Source organism: Amblyraja radiata, chromosome 2 (assembly GCF_010909765.2).
Source record: "Amblyraja radiata isolate CabotCenter1 chromosome 2, sAmbRad1.1.pri, whole genome shotgun sequence".
NCBI classification, from domain to species: domain Eukaryota; kingdom Metazoa; phylum Chordata; class Chondrichthyes; order Rajiformes; family Rajidae; genus Amblyraja; species Amblyraja radiata.
Genome location: NC_045957.1, coordinates 14,006,575 through 14,024,860, shown reverse-complemented (window position 1 = coordinate 14,024,860; position 18,286 = coordinate 14,006,575). Strand labels below are relative to the sequence as shown.

The 18,286-nt window shown below is 47.4% G+C and overlaps 1 non-coding gene across 1 annotated transcript; it reads left to right on the top strand.

Annotated features, from left to right (window-relative positions):
* The first annotated feature begins 273 nt into the window (after nt 1–273).
* LOC116970596 lies at nt 274–455 on the top strand. The gene has a single exon (XR_004411211.1). It is a non-coding gene; the product is annotated as a U2 spliceosomal RNA (small nuclear RNA).
* Nucleotides 456–18,286: the final 17,831 nt, after the last annotated feature.

The following is an 18,286-nucleotide window of genomic DNA, read 5'->3' as shown; positions in this document are numbered from 1 at the left end:
CAATCAGTACCCCGTTCCTGCCTTCTCCCCATATCCCCTGACTCCGCTATCTTTAAGCTCTATCTAACTCTCCAGCACTTTGTGTCCTTTGTGGCCGAACTCAGTGTTGAGACAACAAGGCTGTAGCATTCCCAGAGGAAGATGAGGTGATCTTCCTCAGGCTTGTACTGAGCATTGTTTATCATTGTATTCATCATTACTGTATATACATTGATCACTCTGTGCGCTTTGTGTAAACAAGGAATTCCATTGCACCCTGCTATATATGACAATAAATCCTTTCAGCCTTTTAGCTAAGATCAAGCACTGTATTTGTTCTTATCAGTTTAATATCTGATACGTCCTTTTTCTACGGACCAATTGATTTTTGGATCAGGGAGGTGGAATAGGGGCTTGCTCCGTCCACTCCACACATCGACCCAATATTTCAGTGTCTCAGAGAGGGTGACACGGTGGAGCAGCGGTAGAGTTACTGCCTTACAGGGCTTGCAGCACTAGAGACCCGGGTTCGATCCTGACTACGGGTGCTTGTCTGTACGGAGTTTGTACGTTCTCCCCGTGACCGCGTGGGTTTTCCTCAAGATTTGCGGTCTCCTCCTACACTCCAAAAACGTGAACGTTTGTAGGTTAATTGGCTTGGCATAAGTGTAAATTGTCCCTTGTATGTGTGTGAAGGATAGTGTTAATGTGTGGGGATCGCTGGTCGGCGAGGACTTGGTGGGCCGAAGGTTTCCGTGCTGTGTCTCCAAACTAAACCAAACTAAAAAGAATCTGAATCAGAACCTGACTTGGTATTCCAAATCAAACATATGCTGGGTGACTGCGGTGAGAGTACCTGTGTTGAGTCCCAGGGGAAACCCCGAGCTTATAGTTGCTTATAATTCTCCATCAAGAGGCAACTTTATCCATTGATTCAGTCCGATTATAATAATAATAATAATAAATTTTATTTAATGGGCGCCTTTCAGACATCTCAAGGACACCTTACATAGTAATCGGGATAACATATAATCGGAATATAACAAGTAATAAAGACATCACAGAGACACAAATTAAAAACAGAATTCAATCCAAAAACAGAAAATCAAAAACACAGTGTGAAGAGAGAGCAGCGGCAGCCAAAGCGCGCCAGCGTCCACTCTCTCTTCACGGCAGCCATCTTGGACACAGACCTACAGGACAACAATTAGACAAAAAATCATCCCCCCACAGTGGATAGCACTGTGGAGGAAGGCACCATGTCCAATCCCCACCCCATGTTCACCCCAAAGTCAGGACTATTGAGGCCACCGCAATTGCCTCTACGGAGGCCCGATGTCCCTGGCCGTTCTCACCGGGTGGTCTTGCCCCGGCGTCGGGAGAGTCCTTTCGGCGGCTGGGCCACCTGGAACGGCCGCTTCCTGGTTGGAGCCCGCGGCTGCCGAAGCCGACAAGGCCGCGCCGGTTTGGAGCTCCCAGGCTCCCGATGAAAAAGTCGGCGCCGCCTCTCCACACTGCCGCCTCTCCGCACGCCGCCTCTCCGCTCCGCAGACCCGCAGCCCGGAGATGTTGCTCTCGGCGGTCCAGCGCGTCGCTCCAGCGCGGCGATCCAGGCAAATGCCTCTCTTATTTTAGGAAGACAGGGTGGCATGATGGCACAGCTCGTAGAGCTACTGCATCACAGCGTCAGACACCTGGGTTCGATCCTGACCTATCTGATCATGTCTGTGTGGAGTTTGCACGTTCTCCATGTAACAACTTGGGTTTCTACCGGGTGCTCCGGTTTACTTCCACATCCCCAAAAAAACATGTATGTTTTTGTCTGTTAGTTAGCCCCTGTAATATTACTTCTGATGTGTTGGGAAGAGATGAGTAATGGGGCCTGTCCCACTTAGGCGATTTTTTAGGTGACTGCCGGCGACTGTCATAGTCGTAGCAGGTCGCCGAAAACCCAGCGACCGGATCCCCCTACGACAATGTCTACGACAATGTCTACAACAACCTACCACCTGGTGCACGTCAAGCTACGGCAAGCTACCGACAACCGGCGACCCATTAGGACGTCCACCTACGACAACACCTATGACAACCTACGACCACACAGGTGGCAACTTACGACAACCGAAGTCAACGTACTTCCACCGGCGACAAGCTACGACAAGCTACGACCCTGTCGGCGATAACTGAAGACAACTGAAGCCAATTCAGTCGCCGGTTGACGTAGGTTGACGTAGGTAGTCGCCAATGGAATTCACCAAAGTCAGCACCGGCAACAACCTACGTCAACCTGGCAACAACCTACGACAGCACCTACGTCAGGGGAAGCTCATTGGCGTCAACCCACTGTTGCCGACTGTCTCCGAAAATGTTTCAACATGTTGAAAATCCAGCGGTGACCAGAAAGACGCTACGACTCTTTGGGCGACTGAGGAGACTACTCACGACCGTACAGGCGACACCCAGGCGACCATGTGGCGACAGCCTAGTCACCTGTAGTCGCCTAAAAAAATAGCCTAAGTGGGACAGGCCCTTAAATGTAATAACATAGAACTAGTGTTAACTGGTGATCGATGAACGGTGTGGACTCAGTGGGTTGAAGGGTTGGTTTCCATGCTGTATCTCTAAACCAAACTAAACGAAACATAACTAATCCTGTGTAGGAAGGAACTGTAGATGCTGGTTTAAACCAAAGATAGACACAAAAAGCTGGAGTAACTCAGTGGGACAGGCAGCATCTCTGGAGGGAAGGAATGGGTGAGGTTTCAGGTCGAGGCCCTTCTTCAAAATTCTTCAGACTCCATAATCCTATACTCATATCTTCTCACTATTGAAAGCCAACACGCCTTCTTAATTGTCTGTGGCTAGTTAGCAGTTAGCTGCGTATTGTTTTCTTGAAGTGATAAACAAACGTTGATTGATTGAAAGATGTAGCGTAGAAGCAGGCCATTCCGGTTCACCGTGTCGTCCACACCCCCCCAGCGATCACCCATTCACACCAGTTCTGCGTTATCCCACTGTTACCCCCACTCTCACACTGGGGGCAATTTACAGAGGTCGATTAACCTACACAGCTGCATGTCTTTGGAATGTGAGATGAGTGCAGAACGCCTGGAGAAAACCCTAAACCCCTAAACTAAACAAAACTAAACATGTAGGAGGGAATTGCAGATGCTGGTTTATATCGAAGATAGACACAAAATGCTGGAGTAACTCAGCGGGACAGGCAGCATCTCTGGATGTAAGGAATGGGTGACGTTTCGGTCGAGACCCTTCTTCAGACTGAAAAAAACCCGAAACTATCCATGTCCTCCAGGGTTGCTGCCTGACCCACTGGGTTACTCCAGCATGTTGTGCCTTTCCTTGGTAAATTGTCACCTGCAGTTCCTTCTTTCCACCATTTAATATTTTATGTGTTGGCACTCCTCAAAGACATAAATTACGTTGTGCATCATTTTGACATTTCTCATTGTGCTGTGACTTGATATTTATGTGGTTTGGCTTCAAATGTAATGATAACAGATCCCCGCTGAGTTATGCCAGCTTTTTGTGTCTATCTTACCAAGCTGAATGTTAGTTAAGCTGCATATCTATTACATATGCCATGCCAGGCAGTGGAATGAATGGACAACAATCAGAGCAACCAACAACCTTCCCCAACATAGCTCCATTAGTTTCATGTTCAAAAGTCAGGAGCAGAATTAGGTCACTCAGCTCATAGTATCTACTCCACCATGCTAACATGGCTGATTGATGTAATCGGTCATAAGGTCATAGGTGATAGGAGCAGAATTAGGCCATTCGGCCCATCAAGCATACGCCATTCAATAATGGCTGATCTATCCCTCCCTCCTAACCCCATTCTCCTGCCTTCACCACATAACCTTTGACATTCTTATTAATCAAGAATCCGACAATCTCTGGTTTAAAAATATCTAATGGCTTCCACAGATTCATCACCTGCTGACTATAAAAATTCCTCCTCATCCCCTCTGCAAAGGTACATCCTTATATTCTGAGGCTGTTGAACTCTGGTCCGAGACGCTCCCACTAGTGGAAATATCCTCTCCACATCCACTCTATCCAGGCCTTTCACTATTCGATAAGTTTCAATGAGGTCCCCGCCTCATACTTCTAAACTCCAGCGAGTAACGGCCCAGTGCCGTCAAACGCTCACCATATGTTATCCCACGCATTCCTGGGATCATTCTCATAAACCTCCTCTGGACCCTCTCCAATGTCAGCTCATCTTTGCTCAGATATGGGGCCCAAAACTGCTCACAATACTCCAAAATGCAGTCTGCACAGTGCCCTATGAATTCTCAGCATTACATTCCTGTTTTTATATTCTAGTCCTCTCAAAATAGACGCCGGCATTTCATTTGCCTCACTTACTACCGATTCAACTTGCAAATTAACCTTCTGGGAAACCTGTACCGGCAATCCCAAATCCCTTTGCACCTCCGATTTCTGAATCCTCTCCCCATTTGGAGAATAGTCTATGCCCTTAATTCCTACTACCAAAGTACACAACTGCGCTCTTTGCAGTTTCATCTGCGGAGAGCCTGTGAATCTCGGACCTATCAGCCCCCTCAGAACCCACAGAGCTCGTCTGCAATCGAGTCTCTCTTGACCCAGCGGGACGGCCTGAAGATGGCTGCTACTTATCAAATTCTTTTTCAATTTTGAAGTACACTATTTCGAGCCTCTGACTGATTGAGTGTCAGTTTTAAAAGTCAATAGGGAAAAGTGAGACCTAGCCTCAAGATAGTACTTCCCCAAACAAGAGGCATATGGGCTCAGATTGACGTTTCTGTGCAACATTTTGCACCAGGCGTTTAATGACTGCAGATACGGCAGAAGCGGCCTAAACCACACATGCGAAATGATCAGAGATCACATTGCAAGATGCGGGCCTTGCTCATAAGCTATATTTTAAATGACCTGTCAAGAAACTACTGGATGTTAACTTGCTGCTGTCCGTACTCCAGTTACCCTGAAGTTGATCACTAGTTTCAGAAGGAAGCGGAACAGAGACAAGAAGCAGGGGCAGGCCATTTAAGCCAGCCTGCCATTGCATAAAGTTACACACAAAAAGCTGGAGTAACTCAGCATCTCTGGAGAGAAGGAATGGGTGACATTTCGGGTCGAAACCCTTCTTCAGTCTGATGCTCATCAGAGATGCTGCCTGTCCCGCTGAGTTACTCCAGCTTTTTGTGTCTATCTTTGGTTTAAACCAGCATCTGCAGTTCCTTCCAACACGTTACATAATGTTAGGACAGAGCCTGCACCTCAGGTCCCTATTCCATCTAGGTCCCATGCCTCCTGCTTCATCTAGAGCCGAACAGTCTTTCAATCTCCGTTTCCAGTATATGTAATGACTGATCATCCTCTGCCTCAGTACTGGAGAAAAGCGGAGCATCTGCGTAAGATGTATACTCCCCTCCCATCCTGTAGCGTGGGGATTAAAACAATGCCTTGTTTTTTTATTATTTAGAAAATACTCTTTATTAATATTGATAATAACTAATTGCATATGGTATGGATGGACGGAGGAGGCCCTGCAGTGAGTGGCCTGGGACTTGCCTCAGGGCGGCACGGTGGTGTAGCGTTAGAGCTACTGCCTCACAGCGCCAGAGATCCGGGTTCGATCCCAACTACGGGTGCTGTCTGTACGTGGTTTGTACATTCTCCCCGTGACCGCGTGGGTTTCCTCCGAGATCTTCAGTTTCCTCCCACACTCCAAAAACGTCCAGGTTTGTACGTTTTTTTGGCTTGGTGTAAATGTAAAATTATCCCAAGTGTGTGTAGGATAGTCTTAAGGGCCTGTCCCACTTGGGCGCCATTTGCGCGTCATTTACGCGACATCAGTTACGCGCCACGATGATGATGCGTGCATGGTGCGTGGTGAAGTAGGCAGTGACGCGCACGGCGCCCCAGGATTTTGGGATGTACAAAATCTTCGCTCGCCATCTACGTGACGTGCAAATGACGCCCGAGGTGGAGAGGCCCTTTAGTGTGCGGCGATCGCAGGTCGGCGTGGACTCGGTGGGCCGAAGGGCCTGTTTCCACGCTCTATCTCTAAAACTAAAAAAACTAAAACCTTAATCGGGAGTCCAAAGACTTTGGACTCTTTGTAAATGGTGCCAAAATATGGCGACTCATCTATCTGTGTTCTGTGCAAAAGGAATTTCACTGTGCGGTGCCCAGTGATAATAAGAATAAGTTGCCTGGGCCTCTGTACTGATCATGAAGGACTGCACCCTTAAGTGAACCAGAGAGAGGAGATGGATGACTCCTAGAAAACTACGTCATGGTAGTTGCTTCATAAAGCACCTCAGGTTATTTGGCTAAGACTTTGGCTATCACTTAGATACAGGCCTTGAGCAAATAGTTTGTGGGGTTTCAGATTGTTCAATGAGTTAATGATGATACTTTATGCGGAATGCTTTGTTCTGCATACAACCTGGTAAAATCATACCTCAGACCTCACCTCTAGAGGCAGTACAAAAACGTCGCCACGTTTCTGGAGCAAATGTTCACCGAACAGTCCTACCTACTGCCTGCCCCGCGCCCTACTACCCCAGGGTGGGTCCCCACTTAGTGGTGGGGGTAGGTGGGGGAGGGTGAGGTTGGGGGGGGGGGGGTGGGGAGGGAGGACGCCTTCAACTGAGCTTCTTCCCCACCGAGTCCAGAGTGACTTGAGCATGGACAATAAACAGCACAGGAGAAGACAACATTTGTAGTTGATCATCTTGAACTCATCTAGCTGGGATTGGTGACCTTTCAGATCATAGCAGGCCATTTTCAGAGTGGCTACTCTCTAGTTTTTAATGGGAAATGGCATACAGTTCAACTCATGTTACCTTTCAAGGATGTTGTGATCCGATTAACAGCAAGTTGACAGCTTGATTTAAAATTCAAAATTCAAAGCCCAATCTTACTTCCAATGATTTAACTGAAAATAAAAATGGAGTAAGATGTAAAACTGGTTGTTTGCCTATTATTTATTTTGTACAAAGGTTTAGTTTTCTGCCCCATGAAAGAATATGGGTGGCAGAGGACGGGGAAGGGGGGGAGGTTATAGGGTGATATCAATCACTGAAATTCACTTTCCAGCCCCACATCCACACCTCCAGAGAGTCTGGAGTCTAAAAGAGAGGGAGGCACGGGTCACTAGTTTGTGTAAAGGGCCTGTCCCACCAGCATGCGATTGCATGCGTCTAGAGCAAAAAAACGGGGTCGCTTGAGGCGTACGGCCTCACGGGGCCGGTCCCAATTCGAACCGCGGAGGGGTCTGGAGTTGTGCGGGGCTGGTCCCGACATCATACTCACCAATCAGCTGGGCAGGAGGCGGGCCAACTGAATTTGGATGTCGCACGGCGTCGGGCGGTGACGTCATCGCGCAACGCCACGCGCTAGGCGTACGCCATCAAGACGCTGCGTACGACATCAAGACGCTGCGTACGACGTCAAGACGCTGCGTACGCCCGTCGAGACGCTGCGTAAGACCTCAATGCGGCTCCGGGCCGACAGGCCATTGTCGCGCGGGATTTTCGGACAGTGCAAGATTTTTGGAGCCCCGCGCGATGTCGGGACCAGCCCCGCACAACTCCATACACCTCCACCGATCGACGCTATGATAGACACTAAATGCTGGATAACCATGATAGACACTAAATGCTGGATTCTCAGCGGGACAGGCAGCATCTCTGGTGAGAAAGAATGGGTGACGTTTCGGGTCGAGACCCTTCTTCAGAACATGGTACTCTGCGGACTCCATAATGTTGTTTGGATGAATTATGGATAATGATCTGTCAGAGTATGGGAGGGAGATTGAAAATCTGATTGATTGGAGCCTGAATAATAACCTTGCTCTCAACATCAGCAAGACCAAGGGCTGATTGTTGACTTCAGACGGGGAAAGCGGAGGATCCATGAACCTATCTTGGGTGTCAACCTGTCTCCATTGATGATTTGTTGGTGGAAAGAATCAACAACTTCATGCTCTTGGGCCTGCAGATCTCCAAAGCCCTGTCCTGGGAATAGCGTAATGATGCAATCACAAGAGGAGTTGAGTATAGGAGCAAAGAGGTCCTTCTGCAGTTGTACAGGGCCCTAGTGAAACCACACCTGGAGTATTGTGTGCAGTTTTGGTCCCCTAATTTGAGGAAGGACATTCTTGCTATTGAGGGAGTGCAGCGTAGGTTTACAAGGTTAATTCCCGGGATGGCGGGACTGTCAAATGCTCGGCTTGTATACTCCGGAATTTAGAAGGATGAGAGGATATCTTATTGAAACATATCAGATTATTAAGGGTTTGGACACGCTAGAGGCAGGAAACATGTTCCCGATGTTGGGGGAGTCCAGAACCAGGGGCCATAGTTTAAAAATAAGGGGTAAGCCATTTAGAACAGAGATGAGGAATGGCCTACTCCTGCACCTATTGTCTATTGTCTATAAAGTAAACCCATCAATGTCTTAGAAGACTGAGGAGATTTGATATGTCATTGCATACTCTCTTGAACTACTACAGATGTACAGCACCCGCTGAGTTTCTCCAGCATTTTTGTGTACCTTTGATTTTCCAGCATCTGCAGTTCCTTCTTAAATACAGTACAGATCATATTGACTGGCTACATCATGACCTGGCTCGGCATCTTGAACGTGCAGGATTGAAGGAGATTGCGGAGAAAGCTGAACACTGGCCCGCTCCATCACAGGCACTGACCTCCCCACCACTGATGGGATCTACAGGAGGCAGTGCCTCAAAAAGGCAGCCGGCATCATCAAGGGTCCACACCACTCTGGCCACACATTAATTTCACGGCTACCTTCGGAAAGAAGGTACAGGAGTCTCTAAATCATGACCATTAGGTTCAAAAATACCTTCTTACCAACAACCATCAAGCTCTTCAACACTACACGGCATGAACCTAGCAATGAATTATGGGCTGTTTTAGGTTGGACTAAGGACTTCTGTTGCTTTTGCACTAATATTAATTTAATGATTTTTTTGTTTATTAAATATTATCTACGTGAATTGTGTTTACAGGCCATTTATGCTGCTGCGAGCTAGAATTTCATTGTTCCATTGTCGGTACATATGACAATCGATCATGCTCGACTTAGCTCTTAAGAGTTGTTGGAGTCATGCCAAATTTCTTGAGACTTCTGAGCAAGTTGAGACAAGAGTGTGCTTATTTGGCCGGGCGTCAGTGTTATTGAACCAGGACAGATTGTTGGTGATATTTACACCAAGGAACATGAAGCTCTCGACCATCTCTGCCTGAGTACTGTTGATACAGAGAGGGGTGTGTACTCCACCCAACTTCTTGAAGTCGATCACCAGTTGACCTTGAGGGAGAGGTTGCTGTGTTGACACCTTATTATAGACTCTAGACTTTGGGCTTTTAGACTTTAGAGATACTTGCCCTTCGGCACACCGAGTCCGCACCAACCAGTGATCACCCCGTACATTAGCACTATCCTACAGACTAGGAACAATTTATAATTATTTTACCAAAGCCTATTAAACTACAAATCTGTGCACGTTTGGAATGTTGGAGGAAACCAGAGCACCCGGAGAAAAGCCACACGACAATGGGGAGAATGTACAAACTCGGTACTCCGTAGTCAGGATCGAACCCGGGTCGCTGACGCTCTAAAGGCAGCAACTCGACCGCTGTAAGGCAGCAACTGAGCCGCCCCCTGCATCATCGAGCCGCCCATAGCTTGTAGCCATGGAAGATTCATTTTTAAGAAAAAGTGTGCAGTAGGAAATATTAAAGCACAAATGACCGAAAGCTTTACTGCGACAATTTCAATGAGTTGCAATGTAACCCAGAAAACATGCATGTACGGTAAACACAAAGGTCACTTTAGCATGGAGCAGTGAATTCAAATTGTTGAAATGCAATGTTATCATATATTCAAAGGGCTACTTTGAAACCTAGCAGGCATAGATACAGATCACTCTATGACTCATGTTACCAGCTAAGTAGCTTATCCCTAAAGGTAAATTCAAGGCAGAAAAAAGGGAAAAGATTTTCATTTATGTTGCTTGTTTCCAAACTTAGGACAATCTGGAACACTTTTCACCACAGTGTCATAATTTAAGGTACATGGAAGAGAAGTCGATTTTTGTGTCGTAATATCCCCAGACTTAACAAGATGAGAACGAGTTTTAGTCAAGGTTGTTTTACCGTCAATCGACACAAAATACTGGAGTAACTTAGTGGGACAGGCAGCATCTCTGAGAAAAGGTAGGCACAAAATACTGGAGTAACTCAGGCGGCATCTCTGGAGAGAAGGAATGGGTGGTGTATTGGGTCGAGACCCTTCTTTTTACATCTGCTCTCTGAGAGAAGGACCCTACTTCAGACTGAATTAGCATCTCGACCCGAAAAGTCATGCATTCCTTCTCTCCAGAGATGCTGCCTGTCCCGCTGAATTACTCCAGCATTTTGTGTCTATCTTTGGTGTAAACCAGCATCTACAATTCCTTCCTACACAGTGTTTTGCTGTTGTCTGTGCAATTCAATTCTTACTTGCAGCAGCACGAAACGTTTGTTAACACAGTATTCGATAATATAATAAACAAACATAAAAACTATCAAAAAGATTAAAAAATATATATATTCTGAAATAAAAAATAAAGCAAAGCCCAAAGTTCCGAGTACAATCAAAGTAGTTTTGTTTAGTTTAGTTTAGAGATACAGCGCGGATACAGGCCCTTCGGCCCACCGGGTCCACGCCGACCAGCGATCCCCGCACATTAACTCTATCGTACACCCACTAGTGACAATTTTTACATTTATACCAAGCCAATTAACCAACAAACCTGTACGTCTTTGGAGTGTGGGAGGAATCCGAAGAACTCGGAGAAAACCCACGCAGGTCACTGGGATAACGTACAAACTCCGTACAGACAGCACCCGTAGTCGGCAGCAACTCTACCACTGTAGTTCGTAGCTCATATTTTAGTTGGAGTTCATAGCGTTTAATAGTCTGATGGTTGGTGGGAAAAAACTGTTCCTGAACCTAGACATTACAGCTTTCAGGCTCCTGTACCTTCTTCGTAATGGTAGGAGTGAAATGAGAGCGTGGCCAGGGTGGTGTGAGACCGCACCTCCTGCAGATCCCTTTGATGGCGACATGGGCTCGAGTCGCACCTGAATTATTGGCAGTTCCACCTGAGAACCATTCTTTCAATGATGTCAGCCTACAGTGGGAATTGAATCTCTGACTTCCGGCACAGGAATGGGAAGAATACCACTGACCTATGGCTAATCATCCATCCATATATTAAATTGGTGGAGTAACTCAGCGGGACAGGCAGCATCTCGAGAGAGAAGGAATGGGTGATGTTTTGGGTCAAGGCCCTTCTTCAGACTGAGAGTCAGGGGAAGGGGAGACCAGAGATATGGAAGGGTAAGGTATGAAAACGAGATATCAAAGCAGATGTTGTTCAAGGAAATGGGAGAAGAGTTCAGCGAACAACGAGGCATACAATCAAAAACATTGATCAGGTGGTCGGTGAAACTAGTCGGAGAAGAGGGTAGGGAAGGGATGGAGAGAGAGGGAAAACAAGGTTTACTTGAAGTTAGAGAAGTCAATATTCATACTGAAGGTAGAATGGGGTTAGGAGGGAGAGATAGATTAGCCATGATTGAATGGCGGAGTAGACTTGATGGACACTAAAAAGCTAGAGAAACTCAGCGGGGGCAGGCAGCATCTCTGGGGAGAAGGAATGGGTGACGTTTCGGGTTGAGACCCTTCTTCAGACATACTGCTGGATTGTAATTTGCCCAAGTGAAATATGAGGTGATGTTCCTCCAATTTGCGTTCGGCCTCACTCTGACAGTGGGGGAGGCCCAGGACAGAAAGGTCAGTGTGGGAATGGGAGGGGGGAGTTAAAGTGTTGAGCAACCGGGAGATCACATAGGGTCAGGCTCACTGGGCGGAGTTGTTCAGCGAAATGGTCGCCGAGCCTGCGCTTGGTCTCGCCAATATCTAGGAGTCCACACCTGGAACAGTGGATGCTGTAGCTAAGGTTGGAGCAGGTGCAAGTGAACCTCTGCCTCACCTGAAATGACTGCCAGGGTCCTTGGACGGAGTCAAGGGAAGACGTATAGGGACAGGTGTTGCATCTTCTGCAGTTGCAGGGGAAGGTACCTGGTGAGGGGATGGATTGGGTGGGAAGGGATGTTAACCAAGGAGTAAAACTGGAGTATGCGACAATCCATATATCCCACCTGCCAATTCACTGTTACGAAAAGGGCTTTCTTAAGGTTAGTGAGTATCTTTTGACTTATGTTTTGAGAATGTTTCATGAATTTACATCTTGCTGCATTGCTACATTGCTACACTGTGCCTGCACCTACACCCATAACAAAGGTCTGTTTACCTGAAGCTGTCAGTGAGATAATGGCTGATAGTGGTACTCAGTTAACGAGGTCAGTTCAGAAGAATGCAGAAAACACAAGTCAGTTTCAGTTTGTTGGTAATTAGTCACAGAGCAGAAACTTGCCCATGTTGACCAAGATGCCCAATCCAGTTAAAGATAGAAACAAAATGCTTTGGTAACTCAGCGGGACAGGCAGCATCTCTGGAGAGAAGGAATGGGTGACGTTTCGGGTTGAGACCTTTCTACAAACCTGAAACATCACCCATTCCTTCTCTCCAGAGATGCTGCCTGTCCCGCTGAGTTTCTCCAGCATTTTGTGTCTACCTTCGATTTAAACTAGCATCTGCAGTTCTTTCCTGCCCAATCCAGTTAACTACATTTGCCCACTCCAGGCCCATATGTAGAGTCAAGAGTGTTTTATTGTCATATATCCCTAAATATAACAATCAAATTCAGATTCAGATTCAGATTCAATTTTAATTGTCATTGTCAGTGTACAATACAGAGACAACGAAATGCATTTAGCATCTCCCTGGAAGAGCGACATAGCAAATGATTTGAATAAATAATAATAAGTGATAATAAGTGTCCGGGGGGTGGGGGGGTGATTGGCAGTCACCGAGGTACGTTGTTGAGTAGAGTGACAGCCGCCGGGAAGAAGCTGTTCCTGGACCTGCTGGTTCGGCAACGGAGAGACCTGTAGCGCCTCCCGGATGGTAGGAGGGTAAACAGTCCATGGTTGGGGTGAGAGCAGTCCTTGGCGATGCTGAGCGCCCTCCGCAGACAACGCTTGCTTTGGACAGACTCAATGGAGGGGAGCGAGGAACCGGTGATGCGTTGGGCAATTTTCACCACCCTCTGCAATGCCTTCCGGTCGGAGACAGAGCAGTTGCCATACCATACTGTGATGCAGTTGGTAAGGATGCTCTCGATGGTGCAGCGGTAGAAGTTCACCAGGATCTGAGGAGACAGATGGACCTTCTTTAGTCTCCTCAGGAAGAAGAGACGCTGGTGAGCCTTCTTGAACAGAGTTGAGGTATTGTGGGTCCAAGAGAGGTCATCGGAGATGTTGACTCCCAGGAACCTGAAGCTAGAAACACGTTCCACCTCCGTCCCGTTAATGTGGATGGGGGTGTGCGTGCCGCCCCTGGACTTGCGGCAGCACAACAGAATATGTAAACCTAGTACTCTGTAAAATACATAATAAAGTTCAGTGTATATAAAATAAACAGACAAATAAATGAGTACAAAATGAAAAATATTGCCCTCAAGTCTCTATAGCTCAGAGCCTATTTGGAGGTTGTCGTGTTTAATCGCCTGATGGCTGTAGGGAAGGATCTGCACCTGAACCTGAACCTGGACATTACAATTTTCAGGCTCCTGTACCTTCTTCTCGATTCTCAGGAGTGAAATGAGTGTGTGGTCAGGGTGGTGTGGGTCTCTTTTTAAGGCATCGACTCTTGTAGATCACCTTCGATGGTGGGGAGGTCAGTATCCATGCTAGACTAGGCAGTATTCACCTGTAAACTTTCAAGTGAGTATTTGTTGACTTACGAAATCTCCTCAATCATCTTAGGATGCAGAGGATAAGCTTTCTTATCCATGTTCTTGTCCAAATGCCTTTTGTTATTGTACTTCCCTCAACTACTTTCATCTGGAAGCCCGCTCCATTGGCCCAACACCCTCTGTAGGACAACGTTGCACCTCAGGTTTCCAATAAATCTATGTCCTCTCACCCTAAACCTACGCATTCTAGTTCTTGGTTACCCTTCTCTGGAAAAAAAAACCCTCCGTAGATATCTATTCCTCTCTCTCTATAAGATCGTTCCTCATCCTCCTGTGTTCCAAGGAATAAAGTTCTAACCTGCCCAATCGCTCCCTGCAGCTCAGGCACTTGAGTCCTGATAACATCCTCATAAACGTTGACTGCACTCTTTCCAGGTTAAAGTTGTCTTTTCTATAACTGAACACAACACACAAACTGCGGCTCATCAATGTCTTACGCATCTGTAACATAAGATCCTAACTTCTATACTCAATGACAGACACAAAGTGCTGGAGCAACTCAGAGGGTCAGGCAGCATCGGCAGAGAAAAGGAACAAATTATGTTTCCAGTCCGAAGAAGTGTTCCAACCAAAAATGTAACCTGTTCCTTTTCTCCAGCGATGCTGCCTGACCCGCTGAGTTACTCCAGTACTTTGTGTCTATATCGGGCATAAACCAGCACCTGCAGTTCCTTCCGACGCATTCTGTACTTAGTCCCGGGACTGATGAAGGCCAATGTGCCAAACCCTTCTTCACCATCCTATGCACCGGCTACGCCACTTGCAGGAAAGTAGGTACCTGTACTCCTAGATCTCTGCACTGTAACACACTTGAGGACACAATCATCCTGCCCTGCTTTAACCTCTCAAAATGCAACACATACTTATCTGAATTGAATTCCATTTACCAGTCCTTGGCCCGCTGGCTCAGCTGATCGAGATCCTGCTGTAAGTTTTGATAACCATCTTCATTGTCCACAATGCCGCTTGTTTTAGTGTCTTCTGCAAACTTACTAATCATGCCTTGTATATATCTATATATATCTCATCCAAGTCGTCGATATAGATTTTTTGAAATCGAAATGAACTTTATTCAGAGTAAAACAATATGTACTAAACAAGAAGGTACACAAAATTGCTGGGGAAACTCAGCGGGTGCAGCAGCATCTATGGAGCGAAGGAAATAGGCGACGTTTCGGGCCGAAACCCTTCTTCAGACTGATGGGGGGTGGGAGAAAGAAGGAAAAGGGGAGGAGCCCGAGGGCGGGCGGATGGGAGGGTGGGAGGAGACAGCTAGAGGGTTAAGGAAGGGGAGGAGACAGCAGGGGCTAGCAAAATTGGGAGAATTCAATGTTAATGCCATAAGGACGCAAGGTCCCCAGACGGAATATGAGGTGCTGTTCCTCCAATTTCCGCTGTTGCTCACTCTGGCAATGGAGGAGACCCAGGACAGAGAGGTCGGATTGCGAATGGGAGGGGGAGTTGAAGTGCTGAGCCACCGGGAGTTCAGGTAGGTTTTTGCGGACTGAGCGGAGGTGTTCGGCGAAACGATCGCCCAACCTATGCTTGGTCTCCCCGATGTAAATCAGCTGACATCTAGAGCAGCGGATGCAGTAGATGAGGTTGGAGGAGATACAGGTGAACCTTTGTCGCACCTGGAACGACTGCTTGGGTCCTTGAATGGAGTCGAGGGGGGAGGTGAAGGGACAGGTGTTGCATTTCTTGCGGTTGCAACGGAAAGTGCCCGGGGAGGGGGTGGTGCGGGGGGAAGGGAAGAATTGACGAGGGAGTTGCGGAGGGAGCGGTCTTTGCGGAAGGCAGATATGGGGGGAGATGGGAAGATGTGGCGAGTGGTGGGGTCACGTTGGAGGTGGCGGAAATGGCGGAGGATTATGTGTTGTATTTGGCGGCTAGTGGGGTGAAAGGTGAGGACCAGAGGGACTCTGCCCTTGTTGCGAGTGCGGGGATGGGGAGAGAGAGCAGTGTTACGGGGTATGGATGAGACCCTGGTGTGAGCCTCATCTATGGTGGCGGAGGGGAATCCCCGTTCCCTGAAGAACGAGGACATTTCGGATGCCCTGGTGTGGAATGTCTCATCCTGGGACAGATGCGGCGTAGGCGGAGGAATTGGGAGTAGGGGATGGAGTCTTTACAGGGGGCAGGGTGGGAAGACGTGTAGTCCAGATAGCCATGTGAGTCAGTGGGTTTGTAAAACAAAGAACTAAACAAGAACTGTGTCAAAAATTCTTCTGACGTTCTCGGAGGCCATACATACATTAATTTGCGTCACATCATAGTGTTCACAACCCGACACCCTTGCCATTCATGTGGGCCCCTGGGGTGATATCCCGTCCCTTGTTTGAGGGGCGTCTCCACCACACCCTGCCCCCTCAATGTGCAGCAGCGGAAGAACCCTAGATTGTGGTCCTCCCCCACAGAGCCTTGGCGTTGGCTGCGCCGAGCCTCAGTTCGTCCCTCAGCACGTACACCCACTGTCTGGAGCGGGCCAGTCGGCAATATTCCCTGATGGACATCTCACTCTGCTGGGAGGTCAACAGGTTTTGGGCCGGCCAAAGAGCGTCTGACAAACAGCTGATAGACAGTAACTCATCGGGACAGGCAGCATCTCTGGAGAGAAGGAATGGGTGACGTTTCGGGTCTTTAGACTGATCTGAAGATGTCTGAAGAAAGGTCTAGACCCGAAACGTCACCCATTCCTTCTCTCCAGAGATGCTGCCTGTCCCACTGAGTTACTCCAGCATTTTGTGTCAATCTTCGATTTTAAACCAGCACCTGCAGTTCCTTGTTACACATTTTGTCTGACAAACAGCAATGCGCGCAGCACCGATCCCTGAGACATACCACCGGTGACTGGACTCTTGTGAAACCCTGGCTGATGTTTGGGACAGTGGGCTATTCAATTCAATTCAATTCAATTCAACTTTAATGTCATTGCACAAATACTGAGTATGGGTACAACGAAATGCAGTTTTGCGTCAGTCCGTAGTAGTGCAATGTAGAAATTTAAAAAAAAAGAGGATACAGAATAATAAAAAATACAGAATAATTAAACAATGGGGACGGAGGGATCGGAGGAATCTATCGGCGGGACTCCGAGTTCAGCAATGCGACGGTATGATTGTAGAAGCTGTTCCTCATCCTACTGGTACGAGACCTGAGGCTCCTGAGGCTACAAAAGGATCACAGGATTGCTAGCTGCAGTGGAACTCAAGGCTTATTTCTGTATTTTTGTCTCTTCTGTGGAGTTTCCTGTGAACTAATGTCAGGCAGCCAGGCATCATGGAGAAACACATCCAAGTTACTGAATGGTGTGTGGATTCATCCCATCACAGGACGATTCCAGCACCTCAGATCGCAATAGAACTTCTTTGCAGATTAGAGCGGGCATCCCAAATTTACTCAGACGTACTCTCCCCTCGTTCTTCATTTAGTTTCCCGACCTCGTGAAGGGAGAGAATTCGGAGCAAGCGGTTCAGCGTGTAATACATTACATTGAGTCGTCTTGACAGAACGAGTCGGACGGATCCCAGGAAGTAAAAATAGGACTTCGAAACTGTGATGGCAAGTTTGATGTGACCGCTCGTAAGATTTTAAACAGAACAATCTTCAGCCAGTGAACAGGTGCACGCGGGGGAACGGACATTGTGCATCTCAAACAATGCAAATTAAACACTGTTGCTCAGGTAACAGGTTGGGCCGTTCTAAAATCCCCATGTAATTGTCCAGGTCTTCTGGCATTTTATTATTTCCAACTCCCCCACTCCATGAACAATACTGTAACTGTGATAAAGACTCGTCTGTGGAGCGTGACAACACGTGTGCCACTTATCCCGGCTCGTTGTTACTGGGATACCCAAAACCTCTGCAAACGTACAAAATGAATGGTCATTAGGTTCATGAGCCAGCAGAGACTTAGTCATTAGGACATAAGTGATAGGAGCAGAATTAGGCCATTCGGACCATCAAGTCTACTCCGCCATTCAATCATGGCTAATCTATCTCTCCCTCCTAACCCCATTCTCCTGCCTTCTCCCCACAATCCTTCACACCCGTACTAATCAAGACTCTATCTATCTCTGCCTGAAAAATATCCATTGCATTGGCCTCCACCGCCTTCTGTGGCAAAGAATTCCACAGATTCACCACCCTCTGACTGAAGAAATTCCTCCTCATCTCCCCCCAAAAGGAACGTCCTTTAATTCTGAGGCTATGACGTCCAGTCCTAGACTCTCCCACCAGTGGAAACATCCTCTCCACATCCACTCTATCCAAGCCTTTCCTATTCTGTATGTTTCAATAAGGTCCCTCGCCATTCTTCTAAACTACAGCGAGTAC